Source organism: Rhamphochromis sp. 'chilingali', assembly GCF_963969265.1.
Source record: "Rhamphochromis sp. 'chilingali' genome assembly, chromosome: 2".
Taxonomy (NCBI): Eukaryota; Metazoa; Chordata; class Actinopteri; order Cichliformes; family Cichlidae; genus Rhamphochromis; species Rhamphochromis sp. 'chilingali'.
In genome coordinates this window covers 63234331-63250032 of record NC_137930.1, presented here as the reverse complement: position 1 = coordinate 63250032, position 15702 = coordinate 63234331, and the positions used below count along the sequence as shown (strand labels likewise).

General features: G+C 38.2%; 1 long non-coding RNA gene across 1 annotated transcript; it reads right to left on the bottom strand.

Moving 5' to 3' along the window:
- Window positions 1-1699: 1699 nt before the first annotated feature.
- Window positions 1700-8344, bottom strand: LOC308391805. Its single transcript, XR_013970700.1, has 3 exons — window positions 8160-8344; window positions 2890-2980; window positions 1700-1723 (listed from the first exon to the last, which is right to left on the bottom strand). It is a non-coding gene; the product is annotated as an uncharacterized lncRNA (long non-coding RNA).
- Window positions 8345-15702: the final 7358 nt, after the last annotated feature.

Below are 15702 nucleotides of genomic sequence, written 5' to 3'. Positions count from 1 at the left end.
CTGAAGCACCCCAAGTTGCTCCTTTCATTACAAAAGAGTACCGGTTCTACTCAGAGTCTTTCTTGAATGACTAAACTCCTCACCATATTTCAGGCTGAGCACAGACACTCTATAGAGAACCTCATTTCAGCTGCCTGTATCAGTATTCTCATTCTTTCAGTTTCTATCACTAATTTATGGCTGAAAGTAAAGTAGGATCACAGATCAACATCAGTGGCTTAACTTTAATGCTAATCTCTCCCTTCACCACAGCAGGTTGTGTCCAACCTCAAGTACCCCATTAGGGTGGCCTATGGGACTGCTCTGGCCTGGGCCTGAATGAGGCCTTGTGTCTTCAGGGTGGGGCTCCTAGTGGATGGATTCCATGACATCTGGAAGGGCATCCAATATAAAACTCCAAAATCAAACATGTGGAGCTGACTGCTGTGGCAACCCTTTTTGACCACAGAGCAACCAAAAGTAGCCAGTTTTATAGTTGATGCCCCAAACTGTGTTTCACTGAAGTGAATCAGCTAGAACAGCTACTCTTTAAAGAAGTTCATAAAATTCATTTTTGTTTAATTTAGTAGATTCCTCACCTCCTCTGTCTCAGACAGAAATACTGATGTAATTATTGATCTCTCTTCTCTAGTTCCTTCTTTTCCTTCCTCGTCTGTCTGCTTGGCTCTTCTGTAATTATATTCATGGTTACTGGAACATTTGTAACATATCAGCTGTTTAAGATGAGCCACTGCTCACTACATATGATTGCCAATACATGTGTCATCATAGCATCATTTGGTCCCTTTCTCCATCCAACAACATATATAACATATAACACTTATATAATTATTATACCTACAGATATGTAGACCCTCTAAGTCCAAAATGTTTTGATAACTACACCAATTTTACTAGCATAATTATTTTGCATAGCAATGCTAAATGCTAACATAAAATTTCTATCCCAGTTTTTCTAAATGTGTTTTTTTATGACTGCATAAATCAAAGTTCCGGTGCTTGTGTTGTGGGTTTTAAGCCTGATGTGTGTGCGGGATAGTGGTAATAAAGTGTCTTGACCAAAATGCAATCTGTACAGAAAAATTACCCTACATTCAGAGGAATACATGCTTTGTGGGATTTCTTTTCACATTTTATTGCAAAGTGGGAACACATTCAAAAATTTAATTAAAATACTGATATTTAATTAGAAGTATCAAAGGACTTGGCAAAGTGAGCTTTCCTCCAAATGCTTTTACAGAAACAACTTCATAGTATTTCTTTAGAGGAAATGGTTCTTGCCAAAAGTGACATGCTAATAACTGTTTTTTTTGTTCAGCAGTAAAACAAACAAATGTCTGCATAAAAAAAAAAAACATTAAAAAATTTAAATGACTTTTCACCAAAACTAAGTCTAAAAACTCAGCCATCTCACTCTCACCATGTCCTTCACACATCAGTTTGTATTTTCAAAAACATCCAACTTGTCCCTTGCATGTACAATAGCCTTGAAGAGATTCTTACAGACAGACGGCACTCACTACCCCAGTAAGACACTGCACAGCAATGACTTTTATTTACACTGACATCGCACTACGGGTATGTTTGCCAACCCCGCTCTGGGAATTCTGATAAGCTCATCTAAAAGCTAACCTAAAAACAGCACGATTAGACACACTTTTCTTTGATATGAATGAAGGGTTTCTCACCTGTTTTCTGCGTTTTCTTCTTTATCTGGCTCTGTCTTAGAAAAAAAAGAGAAAATTCAGAAAAAGGAGGAGAGTGTAAATACATTCTGTGAAATATTAAACTGCACAAACGCTCGCTTTGCCACATGTAATGCCAGTTGACCGTGAGAGACACTGAGTGCATATATTGCATTTTTCCAAAAACATTCCTGTTTGCAGTGAATGTTATAGAAAACACAATATAAGGTTTATATTAACACACAGTTATTATGAGATAATGTTAATTGAAGAATTTGTGCCTAAGAATACAATTATTTGTTTAATGAATTAGGCAGCTACTATAATTTATTTTGTTCCACACCTGTGTTGGTAATCTTTATCTCATCAAAGGCTCATGCAGTTCAGAAAGGTGTGAAATGCATTAAGCAATAACCTTGTAAACTTTTTTATTTACCTGCATTCAATGTCAAAATAACAGGCAAAAAGATGGTTGTGAAAAATAAAGGTTTCACACGTGTCTGCAGTCTTGTGAGATTTGAGAAGCTTTGGCTTCGGCTCATGCAATGTTACCCAAAGTACAGCAGAATGACCACAAACAGGGCTTGTGGTCATTCTGCTGTAAAAAAAAAAAAAAAAGGGAATCAAAAAAACATAAAAATTGAAACTTAAAAAAATGAAGGTTTTCTGTTAATAGCAGTGTGAACTCTATTTTTAAATTAAATCGTATAAGGTAAAGAGACTTACATCTTTCAGTTTGTGTGCCCCAAAAATATAAATACAAGATGTAGAAATGGCAGTTTTGCCAGCTGTGGTCATTGACACTAATGAGTACTAATGATCGTTTTGAATATTGGAAACTATTAAATGTCTAGAATTGGGGAGTAGCTTATGGGATTCAGACAGTGCACACTTTTTATTATTATCATTATTATTTTTATTATTGTTTTTACTTTTTTATTTAAAATTTTCCATATTCCATAAACAAGACAATGTCTGATGATACAGCTTAAGAAAGTATTTGCCGTTGAGATGCTGTCAGCCCATGTATATATATATATAAAAAATGGCATCATTTTCTTACTTGAAAAATGCAGTACATGGCAAAGTGTCTGGGTTATGCTAAAAAAAAGATAAACACATCACAGTGTTTTCCTCAAGTACAGTGGTGAGGCAAATTCAATTACAGGCAGGCTTATCCACTGGAGCTGAGGGTGGCTCTTACCCATGTGTCTGCAGGTGAAGTCTAGGGAGAGTTGAGCTCATTTTGTAGGTACCCTCAGGAGGACAGGTACTGAAAACCTACCCCACACTGCCTATTAAAAGAAGGCCCAAAACTTTGAAATAAACAGTTCTATTCCTTATAGCACTTTCTTCTTTTTTTTTCAAGATACAAAAATATAAAAGGAAAATAATCAGCATGTTATTATTTGGAGTATCCATTCGGAGCTTTAAATATAGCAAGTATAGAGGTCATGAAGAATACTACTTAAGGGGTTTAAACCAATAGCAGTTTGAGCTTTAGCACCAAATATATCGAAACAGCCCAGCCCCATTCAGTTAGATTCCCAACATAAACTGCAATCACATTGTAATGAAAAGGCACAGACTGGTGAGAAGACTAGAGAAACAACCTAAGGAGTGTGAAAGTACAAGGTCATCTAAAGCATTAGGATAAAGATTTGTGTTGGTATGCAGGACTGTAGCATAAGGTTTATATTGTTAGCTGATAATGCGAATACATTTCAGTTTATAAAGACCCCTAACACAAAGGTAATGTAATATGTAGTGTAGCAAAGTTCTTTCGCTTTGAGTAATTAAATAACATACTGTATTGCTTTCAAGTTAAGTAATAAGTAATGTGTAATGATCCAAATATGTTGTAAATACTTATCTATATACAGTGTTGGGAAGGTTACTTTTAAAATGTATTCCATTACAGAATACAGAATACATGCCCCAAAATGTATTCTGTAACCTATTCCGTTACGTTACTCAATGACAGTAACGTATTCTGAATACTTTGGATTACTTAACATATTGTGGCGAGTTCAGACAAGGAGGAGACGGAGGTATCGTTTGGTCTTGCTTCCCGTGAGCTAGCCAGGGAGCACAGCCGTTTATAACATTTGCAGAAGAACACACTGCCACTAGCTAACTGCTCAGCGTGGCAACCACAACACACATAGGGCGCCCTCTGACCCCGGAAGGACACACCGTCGCAGCGAGAGGGCGTCACCCGTCACCATGGCAACATACACAAAACATAACTGTACAAGCAGAACCCCGAACAGCCCTGACCCGCTACAATATTATCATGCTTTTTACAACAACGTGAATGTACTATTGCTGTGTGATTTATTACTATTACTGAAGGTCCGCGACTCCGAACTGTAGTAAAGGGACCTCTGACTAATGCTGGGCTCACACTGTGCGATTTTTGGCCCATTTTGAGCCGATTTTTGAGTCGTGCGATCGTTTTGGCGATCGGCCCGATTTTGGCCTTCATCGTGCGTCGTGCATCGTGTAGTATACGTGGGGTAACGAGAAGCGATTGACACCTCACGACTATGGAACGCCAGGACTGCCATAATGAATTAATTAAATACACCATTAAATAATTAATTAAATGTGGCAATAATTAATTAAAATTGGAATTAATTAATTAAATAAATAGTTATGACACATGTAATTAATTAATTATTGACACATTTAATTAATTATTTATGTATTTCACATTTTAATTAATTATTGACACATTTAATTAATTATTGACACATTTAATTAATTATTTAATGATATATTTATTTATTTCATTTTGGCAGTCCTGACGCCTGGCTCTCGTCATGAAATAATTTTATCTGTCAGCCTCACCCATCAAACTCAGGGGGCGGGGTTAACGCTGCCCATGCAGCTTCTCTAACATTTGATTGGTTGCCGTGCAAAGTAAGTCAAAACAGGTCGATCCTAGAAAATCGATTGCTTGTGTAGACTTGGGGCAGCCAGTTATCCCAGAATGCAGATCAAATCACAAGCAGCAATGGTGGTGGTGTAGTTTTAAAATACCCCGTTTTTCTGTCACCAGCTACACTTTTAACAGTGTTTTAGCCGCGAATGTCGCGACGTATGTCTGGTCAGGTTGTCAACATAGAACATGTTTGCAAAAGTGCTCAGATGTTTTCAGAGATTTCACTAGCTCTGCTAACAGTTAGCATGCAGAGTGCACCGAGGGGGTACGTTAACCGGTTTGTTTACATATTCCACTCTCCGTGTTCCACATGTTGCATTCGCAGATTCTCATTTTCACCGAACGATCGTCTCTTTCCGCCTGGTCTTGTGTCTCTGTGCTTCTGTAACATAAAGAACGAGCTGACATTTTTCTCACGAAACCAGCGATCAGCTCAACAGACCCTCAGTTTACCTGCATGCATCCTCCTCCTCATCTGTCAGCTGTTTAACACCTGCTGCTAATTCAAGAAACACGCCTAGTTACCTGGTGATAGTCACAGTTTAACTGGGCAGCCGGTGCTCGATATAACGCAATGTCAGCGCATTTTTCTGCACAAGATAAGTAAATATAGTGTTTTCCCCGAGCGCAGAGCTGCTGGAGCTCGTTTCCTTACAGAGCACTTTATAGGCGAACAGCTTTATCAGCGGCTGATGTCCAATCACCGGCACACAGCTTTCAAACCTCAGCTGAGTTTTAGCTCTCAGTGGTTAAACGCTGGACTTCATTCACTCAGGTTCTGTCTGTCGGGTCACGTTTACTTCGCTGTATTATTTACAACTGAGCAAATCGGTTTGGCTGAGGTTAAAGTTACGTTTCATAACTGCATAGTTTCACAGACGTTTAATGGTTCACTGGCACATGTGTTAGACTGAACTATCATCTAAATATCATCTGTTTTTTAATAGTTATTCAACTGTATTCTAAGCACCAGCTGTCTGTTAGAATGTGATTTTTTTTCTCTCTCTGTTGGCAGAGGTATAAAAATGCGCAGGAAAATCTGACATGCATGGCGAACTTCACCGACGATATTTAGGGAGGAATAAACACACATCAAACATAAATGAACCATTTGTCTGTCTCCATAATTGAGAGAATTTTCTCTTCTTATGTCAACACTCTCTCTCTTTTTTTTTTCTTTTTTTTTGCTTTTTCGGTCATGTTATGTTTACCTGTCAAAGGCTTGTTACAAACTATGAAACACATTGTGCAGACTTCTGGATGTTAGAAGAAAACTAATACTGCTCATGAATGAGACTAAAGGCAGGAAGGTGTCCTTTAAAACTAAACATGTTAATAGGACCTCCCTGTTTATATCATAGTTTATGATATAGCACGTGTATTTCAGTAATAGCCTGCTGAGGCCACTATACGTGCTGGCCTCATATCAAATGTGAAGGCAGACTGAGTCTATGTTTGACGTTTGTTTATATCTAATCTTCCTTTTCAAACATTTAAACAGCAGCGAGTCTGCAGCTGAGGGAATACAAATTCAAATTGTCGGAACAGGTTTGCTCGTTTCTTGGATTCATTTGGTGATTTATTAAATGTATAACTGTTATTCTAATCTGCTGCTGAGTCTCTTACACTTTTCTTTATGCTGTATATTTTCACGTCTCTGGAATAGTTGGCAGTTAGATAGTCAGCTGGGAAACTTTGTGTTAACTCATGGAGCTGAGGATATCGTGGATATGCTGACCTCGCTGCGTGGTGTACAGAGCGAGGTCAGCATGATTAATATTCACAATAAAAATATTAGCTGAACATCATGAAGTCTGTATGTGTTTCATAGTGTCGAACAACCTTTGTACAGTTAAAGCCAGCAGTTACTACATGACGGAAACACCAACGTTATCTCTTTTATGTGTTTATACACAGGTCACGCTGATTACTGAACAAAAACCCAAAGATCAGATGTTAAACAGATTTATTTGCTCTCTCTCCTCCTTAAACATGTTTTTAATGTTAGTTATAATTCAGAATTGGCGACTGAAACACGTAGGACACATAAGAACATCAGGAAATAAAACATCGATAAATATAACCTCAGTAAAAGAAGTCAGCGGGGGTTACTACAGCTGTGTACCGGGGCCTGCGCTTTGTCGGTGGGATTGCTTGCGAGGCGAGCGGGTCTATCCCACGCTTTGCCGTGAGACTGGGCAGACATCTCCGAAATCATCGAAACACTTTTGCAAAGAGGCTGTATCTTGACAAACCGACCAGACACATGAAGATTAAACCACTACATTCTCGGCTAAAAAAATATTAAAACGGTATTTGGTGACACACAAACAGGGTTTTTCAAAGCTCAGTTCTGTTAGCTTCCACATGCCGGTTGTTGTGTGCTAGAAACAATGGCCACCAGGCCAAAGCAATGGTTTTGACTTGATCAGCGTTAACCCCGCCCCCTGAGTTTGATGGGTGAGGCTGACAGATAAAATTATTTCATGATGAGAGCCAGGCGTCAGGACTGCCAAAATGAAATAAATAAATATATCATTAAATAATTAATTAAATGTGTCAATAATTAATTAAAATGTGAAATACATAAATAATTAATTAAATGTGTCAATAATTAATTAATTAAATGTGTCAATAATTAATTAAAATGTGAAATACATAAATAATTAATTAAATGTGTCAATAATTAATTAATTACATGTGTCATAACTATTTATTTAATTAATTAATTCCAATTTTAATTAATTATTGCCACATTTAATTAATTATTTAATGGTGTATTTAATTAATTCATTATGGCAGTCCTGGCGTTCCATACACGACCAGCTCCCGATCATCAATCGCTTGGTCGTGAGGGTGTCGCCGCAGTTTGCCACACTGCGCACGCGCAAACACAAATGTCAGCGAAAAAGACGGCGTAGCACGGCAGTGCAGCGTGTGATCTGGACACAAGCGAGGGAGGCACAACCTGTAGAACCATCCGAGCCCTTTCGATGTGGCCTCACAAAATTATCACGACCACAACAACCGTGAAAATAGTTGGATCGACACTGCTGCTCAATCACAGCTGCCTGACCAATGTTTTTCATTAGCAATTTAGCAAAGTTGATGGTGGTGGTGTGTCTGTGTGAGTGAAAGACGGAGAGGGAGAGCGAGCGACAGAATTTCTGTTATAACCTTCATTTTTATGGACGCACAGTGTGAGCACTCAGGTCGCATCAGAGCATCGGGCCGTATAGTGTGAGACCCTGCATCGTGACCTATGAACTTCTAACCCCTGCGAGTCAATCGTACAGTTTGAGCAGGAGCTGAATCGCGCGACTGAAAAAATCGCACAGTGTAAGCCCAGCATAATACGGCAGGGTCCCTGTCGGCTGGTAGCCGAAAAATAGCTCTACTTTGTTGTGTGGGTCAACTTTTCTTGCGACAGACAGAGAGAGGCGTTGAAAGGCTGCTCCAACGGAACTTGTTGTTTTCGGAGGAAAACACGAACACAGTGTACAGTCGAGTCTTAATAGCTTACTTACAACTGGGCTCGTCAGGCTCTCTTCTTGGCTGCAGTGGTTATTATTATATTTACATGCTTCCAGCTCCCGTTTTTGCTCGATGACTGCTCGTACCTTTCCACTCCCCTTTTTCTTCCTCCTAGCGCTCACAGACACATAACGTGTATGGCAGTCCATTCTCCCAGCAGCACGGACTACACTGAACATGATGCTACATTCTTTAGAGCTATGCTTGTAGCATTCTGCCTGTTAGCTTAGCACAACAACAACAACAACAACGAAAAGGCCTCTCTCACCCAGGAAACACACAGTCGCAGAGAGAGAGAGCGTCGCCCTGTAACCATGGCAACCGTAACGCTGCCGCCTGGAACAAAAGAACGTAGCTGTCAAACAAAACCCAAACAGTCCTGACCCGCGACAAAATGAAACAGGAAAGTACCCCAGTGTATTCCATTTATTTCAACAAAGTAACTGTATTCTGAATACCACCTTTTTAAACGGTAACTGTAACGGAATACAGTTACTCATATTTTGTATTCTAAATACGTAACGGCGGTACATGTATTCCGTTACTCCCCAACACTGTCTATATACACCAATTCTATTGTTTCATATTTATGAATATATTATTCATGTTCAGGGAGGTTGTTGTGGTCTGTTCTTAGATCTACTAGCCATTGACCATTGCTGTTAAGGGCTGTGTCCTTCTCCTATATGCTCTTCCAGTACTGTTCTGTCTTCAGCCTTGGTGGTGCTGTTCTCATATTGTTCCCCTGCCACTGAGAGTACACCTTGGTTGTTCTGTGGAGAACGGTTGGCTTATACTCCTGCCTTCTATCTCTGGTGTACCTCTTCAAGCGGCTGGCCAAGGCCGTGAGTCTTTGCTTGGCAGTTTTCTAGGCCTCAGGTATGGACAGCCTGTTGTATTTCTCAGGCACCTTCTTCATCACACCTTTCTGCAGCTCCGATAGTTGGCTTACCTTCCACCGTGCTACCGTGATCGTGGCCTCTAGTCTCCTTGTCCATGGAGGGTACTGCTCCTAGTGGCTGTTCAACTTGTAGCCAAGCTTCTCACTGATCACTGCTGCTGTACTGTAGATCAGCTAGTTAATCTTGGTAATGGTTGTGGAAGATTGTATCCGTAGTGGTGCATTCACATCACCTAGTATATCTTCTGAGGGTACTTCACATAGCCTTGGTAACTGGCCATTGAGGATCCAGGTTTCAAGCTTTGCCATGATCCTGTCTCTCAGGTCAGTTCCACTCGCACTCAACAAACTTTCTTCCATCGCACTTGGGGCTTGGTACCCAATCTCGGGTGGTGGTGATGATATCGTCTCATTGGCCTGTCGTCCTAACTCCCCCTTACAAGAGCATTTGTGTTGTACCCCTCAATCTCTAGGCATAAGAGCAGTTCCTTCTTCCAAATGTTGGAACACTGAGCTACTAGTTGTTTCGCTGTCAATGCAGATGCTGGGTATCAAAGATTCCATAGGTCCCTCATCCTACTCATGTAACTCCATCGACTGGGGCCACTTGTGTAGCAGCATTCCGACAGTGGCCTATTTTCATCTCTTGCCCACCGATGCCGTCTTGTTCCAGTAGCCCACTCATCAGGGTGTCCTGGTTCCTCAACACCTTGTTATGGCTTCATATTTGTGTCTCTCACTCAAAGTCAGTCACTGAACTTTATCCTTACAAGTTCTATTCAAATTATAATAAGGAAAAGCAACTCCTTAAAGTAGAGTATTGCATTGGTTGGTGTTATATAAAACTGTTCTGTTTGTAGGAGATAACACACACAGCATTGTTGTTTGTCATATTAAATGTGAGACATCATGCTCCATGTATTGTTCAAGCAGTAATGCACATTTTAATGATGTGTGCATTTGTCTTACAAACCATTATTTGGCTTTTTATATTTTATGTGGGTCACGGGGTGCCAAAAACATAAACTGACACGATGAAAACATGATCTGCTTTTTTCTTTTCTCCAGTATTTCCCTCTTTATTAGCAAAGAGGTCTACCTAAATAAAGTATTCTCATTTGTTGCTGATTTTGTTTTAGGAGTAGTAGTTATTTTCTTTCTGAGAAACCTGCTACTGTATCTTCTGTATCTTCTCAACCTAGTGTAGAGATTGTTACACATGAACCTAATACAGGTGCACAGGGGTGACTTTGACAGAGATATCTCAGAGGTTAGGTAGGAATTGAGGCTACAGAGAATGAGATGCCAGCTGCAGATTTACACGCCTCCACTGGCTCACTGCACATCATTAAAGTCAGAGGCTGCTTGCAGTGGCTCCATCTCTGTCCCAGCCCACACAGGCTACATCAGGGCCCCACACACTGATTTATCTCAGCTGTCTTTCTGAACGGCTTTTCCCGCCAAGAGAGAGATGGGGGCTGACGAGATTTACGCTTGTATATGAGATGAAATTAATTTTGGGAAGAGCACATGCTTCCTCTGACAAAAAAAGAACCTTTTTTGTTTCCTTTCTCTCTCCCACCACATCTGTGACACACACCACCAGCATTTCCACAGCGAGAATCAGTGATGGATGATCACATACACAATGCCTCTAGAAATTGTGCACTAAAAATATGCAATTTAAATCACAGTTAACTTACTCTATTCTTTATTTTTTAATTGATTACTTTTGGCTTCTGATCTTACCTTATATTGCTTTTTCTACTTTTGGTAATTTTACTCAGCTGTACTATAAATGAGTTGAAATGGTCATTTGTTTTAATTGCACACAAAGTAATCAAAGTTTTACAAAAAAAAAAAAGTAAAACCTTTTAATAATCTCTCAGTAGTGGCCACAATATTCTATGTGGAGCAGTATATTGGATTTGTCTAAATAACTCCCTCATCTCTAGTGCCAAATATACAATATACATGGGAATCCATCTCAGCATCTGCTATATTAATATGATAATTTGGAGAAAATTCAATGCCTGAAGGAAGAAATGGTGCATTCATGTGCCCAGTAGTAAATGAAACACCTTCTTCTTCTTCTTCTACAAACTAGGTAGCACATATTTTACACACATTTCAATTTTTCTTTTTTTTCTTCTGACTATACACGTGCTTCAACACATTTAATTGAATTTCCCTCAGTGAACTAACTCTATATGCATACATATATGCAACTTACCTATTTGATGTAGTTTGACATGTTTATAGGTGTTGAATTCTATACTGCATCTACTTTTTTGTTTTAGATAAAAAAGGTTCTCTAAAGGTTTAAACTGCAATTGTGTCATCACTAAACTTCACTGAGATCAAATCTGCATTAAAGAGGCAGGAAGTAGTGACATACACGAACTAGTCCTCTATGTCATACAGAACTAGTTAGCAGTAACTTTAAAACCGAACTTTTTATGGCACATTTCAAACAGTCTTAGAGGTCCTACATATATTATCTACATGTCTGAAGTAATGCTCAAAATTTTTTCTTGATGTTTACTGATGTTTTGATGTTTGAAGATTTCTTGCTCTGGGAAAGTTAAATGACTCTAAAACAAGTAGCAAATCTTTTTTTTTTTTCAAACTTCAATTATGATAAAATCAGTCTGTAATCTGTTCAAATATATGTTACACACGTCTCAAATTTCTAATCTAGCTCGAGTCATTAGACTGAGGGATGGAATTACCATATACAGAATCAATTATTCACAAGAATCATTTAACATGACATTTATAAAATTAAGTAACCTCATCTTTAGAAGGAAATTTTTGTTGATTCATTTGAAGGGATTTTTCTCCAGGCCTTTTTTTTTTTTTTTTTTTTTTTTTTACCTATGAAAGCTACCTAGTTTAGCTACCAAATCTTTTTTATCTTGAATGTACATAAAATTTCTATTAATATTGTGATAGGTAGTAGCATCTCCAGACACATCATTTGACCTTAATATAATGGCAAATGATAGGGATAGTTACCAATAACCTTAACCTGTGTGCAGCACACAGGTTAAGGTTTTGTGGACAATTCTGGATGAATAACTCTTTAACAAGTTAAAAGACAGATAGTTGATGTTAACAAAGAAGAAATCATGTGCGTCTGCTCCACAAAGCAAAACAACCTGAAAATACACTAAAAAGTGTAGTTTAATTAATTTATGGAGTCCAAGAAAAACAATACAATGTTTGCAAGCCTGTACAGAGCATCAGTGTGTCAATCAAGCTTACAAGGATGCATTGAAATCATCAATGCAATCTCATGTGGCATTTGGCCAAAGCTGTATGCAGACATTGTTGGAAAGAAATGTTTCACGTACGTGATGATCCACATACTGAACAAAAGGTTATTGCGTCATACGACAATTTTTCTAAAGTTTCCAAAATACCATTATACAAAACATAGCAAGTGGAAAAAAGATGCATCTCACAACTGTCAAGTACTTTGCTATACCTGAGGTGAGTTTCATTCACCTAAGGTACAATAAGCAGAGTGAAAAACTGAACATTATTTGTTACAGTTAACATTAACCCTCTCAAGGCAGGCGTTGCCGATTTGCAACAGTTAAAAACTAACAACTTGATTACCCCACATACATATTTTATGATTTTTTTTTACTCAGAAGTACCACTGCAGGACTTGGTTGTGCATTAGCAACACAAAGTTTAATTTGAGCCTGAGAGGGTTAAAGGTTCATTTATAGGCTAATGAACTACATGATCTTTAATAATAATGATAATTTAATTTTGTATTAGGTTTTGATATTTTTTCTTATAAGAATTGCACTGAATTTAGATAAATGAGGATGATGCATTTTATTTTGATGCAAAGCTTTGTACAGTGAAGATATGAAAGCAATGTTATGTTTAAATGGCAGAGGAATAAAAATATTTCTTTCAATAAATTCAATAATTGTAACAAATAATCATAATTATCATTATGAATAAAATTGCATAGCCCTAGCAACCAATATAACTGTTTAGGCTGGAGGATGCCATTCTAGATTCAGTAACTTGATAACACTGATAACTTCATAACGTCATGTTATTAAGTTAAAGTGAATATGTGTGATTACCTTGTGGAAAAAAAAAAAACAGGATTGCATTAGAATGCTTGCTCCCTCTCTGTCTGTCTTTGGCTAAGTGCATTGGAAAAATTAGATTGAAGTCTGAGCAACTGTCAGTTTAATTTACATACTACTATGTATAAGTTTCATAAGCATATAGAATTATGATAACTTATCAGGCCGTCAGGTACCAACAGATACAGATTTTGTATCCTGAACACAGACATGAGCACTTCCTATCTTGTACTTGTTCAGCAAGGGTAACCACAACACTGCTGTTTCTACATTAATTACTCCCTGAGTCTTGATAGAGCTGACAAATTACTTTTTTCCCCTTACTGCTAGAGACTTTCTGCATTCATGGTGGATAATACTACTGTCAGGGAAGTGTCCTGTGCAGTGTCTCTACCCAAACACTTTTTTCACTCTTCAATTTTCACTTTATCAGCTGAAAATACAATTTGGGGCTTAGTGGCTTGATTGTAAATTGAAATTCATTGAAGCATTTACATGACATTTAGCAATGGTTGCATAATTCAGGAATAATAAAACGTGTCAAATTGAAAGGATTCCCTTTCTGCTTGTGCCGTCTCATCATTAAGCCTACACACATAGTAATAAAAAATGTTTGTACATATTGTATGTGTTTGTACACGTGTGAGACTGTGTTATTGAGCAGAATTATATATGCATGGGTGGGGATCTGCTTGGAAGAATATTAATGCTACTGTCATGCAATGTATGCTTCACAGTAACACGAATGCATACATGGAATTCTTAATATATAGTAGACATCAAGGAAAATTCAAGTTAGGCATCAATCACACAGTCGTAGAAACTGCCTGGTAACCTCTGGTCACTAAGGGAAAATGTCTATTGCTGGTTGTTGCTGGTTGTTGCTAGTTGAAAAAAATGTAGCAAGAAAAAAGCCTTCTTGTGCTTGCTTTGGGCTCTAACAGATTGCTGTGGTTGTCTTTATGTTGCATGGAAGATGCTGACTTGTCTGCAAACACTAGCCAAATACTCACCAAGTGGTAATCAAAGTTGAAAAATTGTGACCAAATCTGGACATATTTGCTTTCATATTAAAAGTCGTGCCTTGCTGCACTTCAGTAAACATGTTTCAAAAGCCCCAGCTTTTAATTGAGATCTATGGTTCCTTGAAAGGAAGGGGGGAGGAGGAGGGAGGGGGAGTCTTTAGTCCTGCATGTCTGGGGATTTAGCAGTTGATTTCACAGCGATTTCCAGCAACCAGCTAACATACATGCACAGTTTGTTCTGCAGTTTGTATATGCTATTTTGCATCAGTATAAGGGAAAAAAAGGGCAAGATTGAGGTGAAAAACAGAGAGTAGAGCAATCCAAGCCAAATATAAAGGGCTCTCGAAGCAGCTACAGAAAAAGCAGGTGTTTGTGCTCTTATCGGGCTGGAGACATGCCATATCAGCCACAGTCTTTGAAATATGAGATAGCATTGCATGATAAAGAACATTTGATGTTGAAATAGACTGATAGATGCACACTGTGTGAAGCAAAGGAAGAGCCTTTAAATTTGCATGTCACATCCTGAAGATCAGATTTAAGGCTTTCAACCATCTGTGATAATTCAGGGCTGAAGATGCTGAAAATTGTTATCTGTGGAATCATATGCTGTGAGTAGATTGCTTTATGAATTATTTGTATACTTGAATTATACATAACAGCATGTCTCTTTGCTAAGTTTCAACTGCCAGATTTTCCCCTTTTTTTCTGAATTTTATAAATGTTACAATAAAACAATTTTGTTAGGGGTAAAAAAAAAAAAGGTTACTTACAAAAATGCATTCTCATTTAAAAAATGGTCTGGATGGGCTAGATCTACCAGTTAGATGTGATATTTCTTAAACTTGCACTTTGTTGATGACATGCACACTTTAAGCATCTTATAAAACAGAATGTCAGAAAGCATGCTGCTGATTTGAACCGAGGAGAGTTCTGTAACTCCATTTAGCTCAGTTCTGTAGCTGTCATTCTACATCTGTTAAACTCCTTTACTCAGTGTGTTCTTTCCCTCTCTCTGTGTGTATTCTGAATGAAAGGACACTGAGTACATTAAGCACTTAAATGCCTGAATGTGGATAAATCTGGGGAAATAAAAATGAGTTATGAGCTTTATTACAATCTTGTGCAATCTCAAACACCTTTCTCTCTTATTTTCCAATTCTAATTACAGTTGTTCTATATGTATGTATGTGTGCGTGTGTGTGGTTTAGATGATGTATGAATACATGGTGAAAACGTGCCTTCTACTCTCAGTAATCTAAACTGTTTTGAGTGGTCAGTGACAGTAGAAAAAGGCTTTATAAATGTGGGCATGTATGGGACTGGGTTCTCTGCTTAAGTTCATGCCCATTTCTGTATCTATCAAGGCACAAAAATCTACAAATAACGCCTCATTGTGTGCAACATATGCATGCATGAGAGCATCCAGGTGTTTGGTGTATGCATGTGTGTGAGTGTAAGCTCGTTTCATTGCAGCTGGCTCACTGCTGTA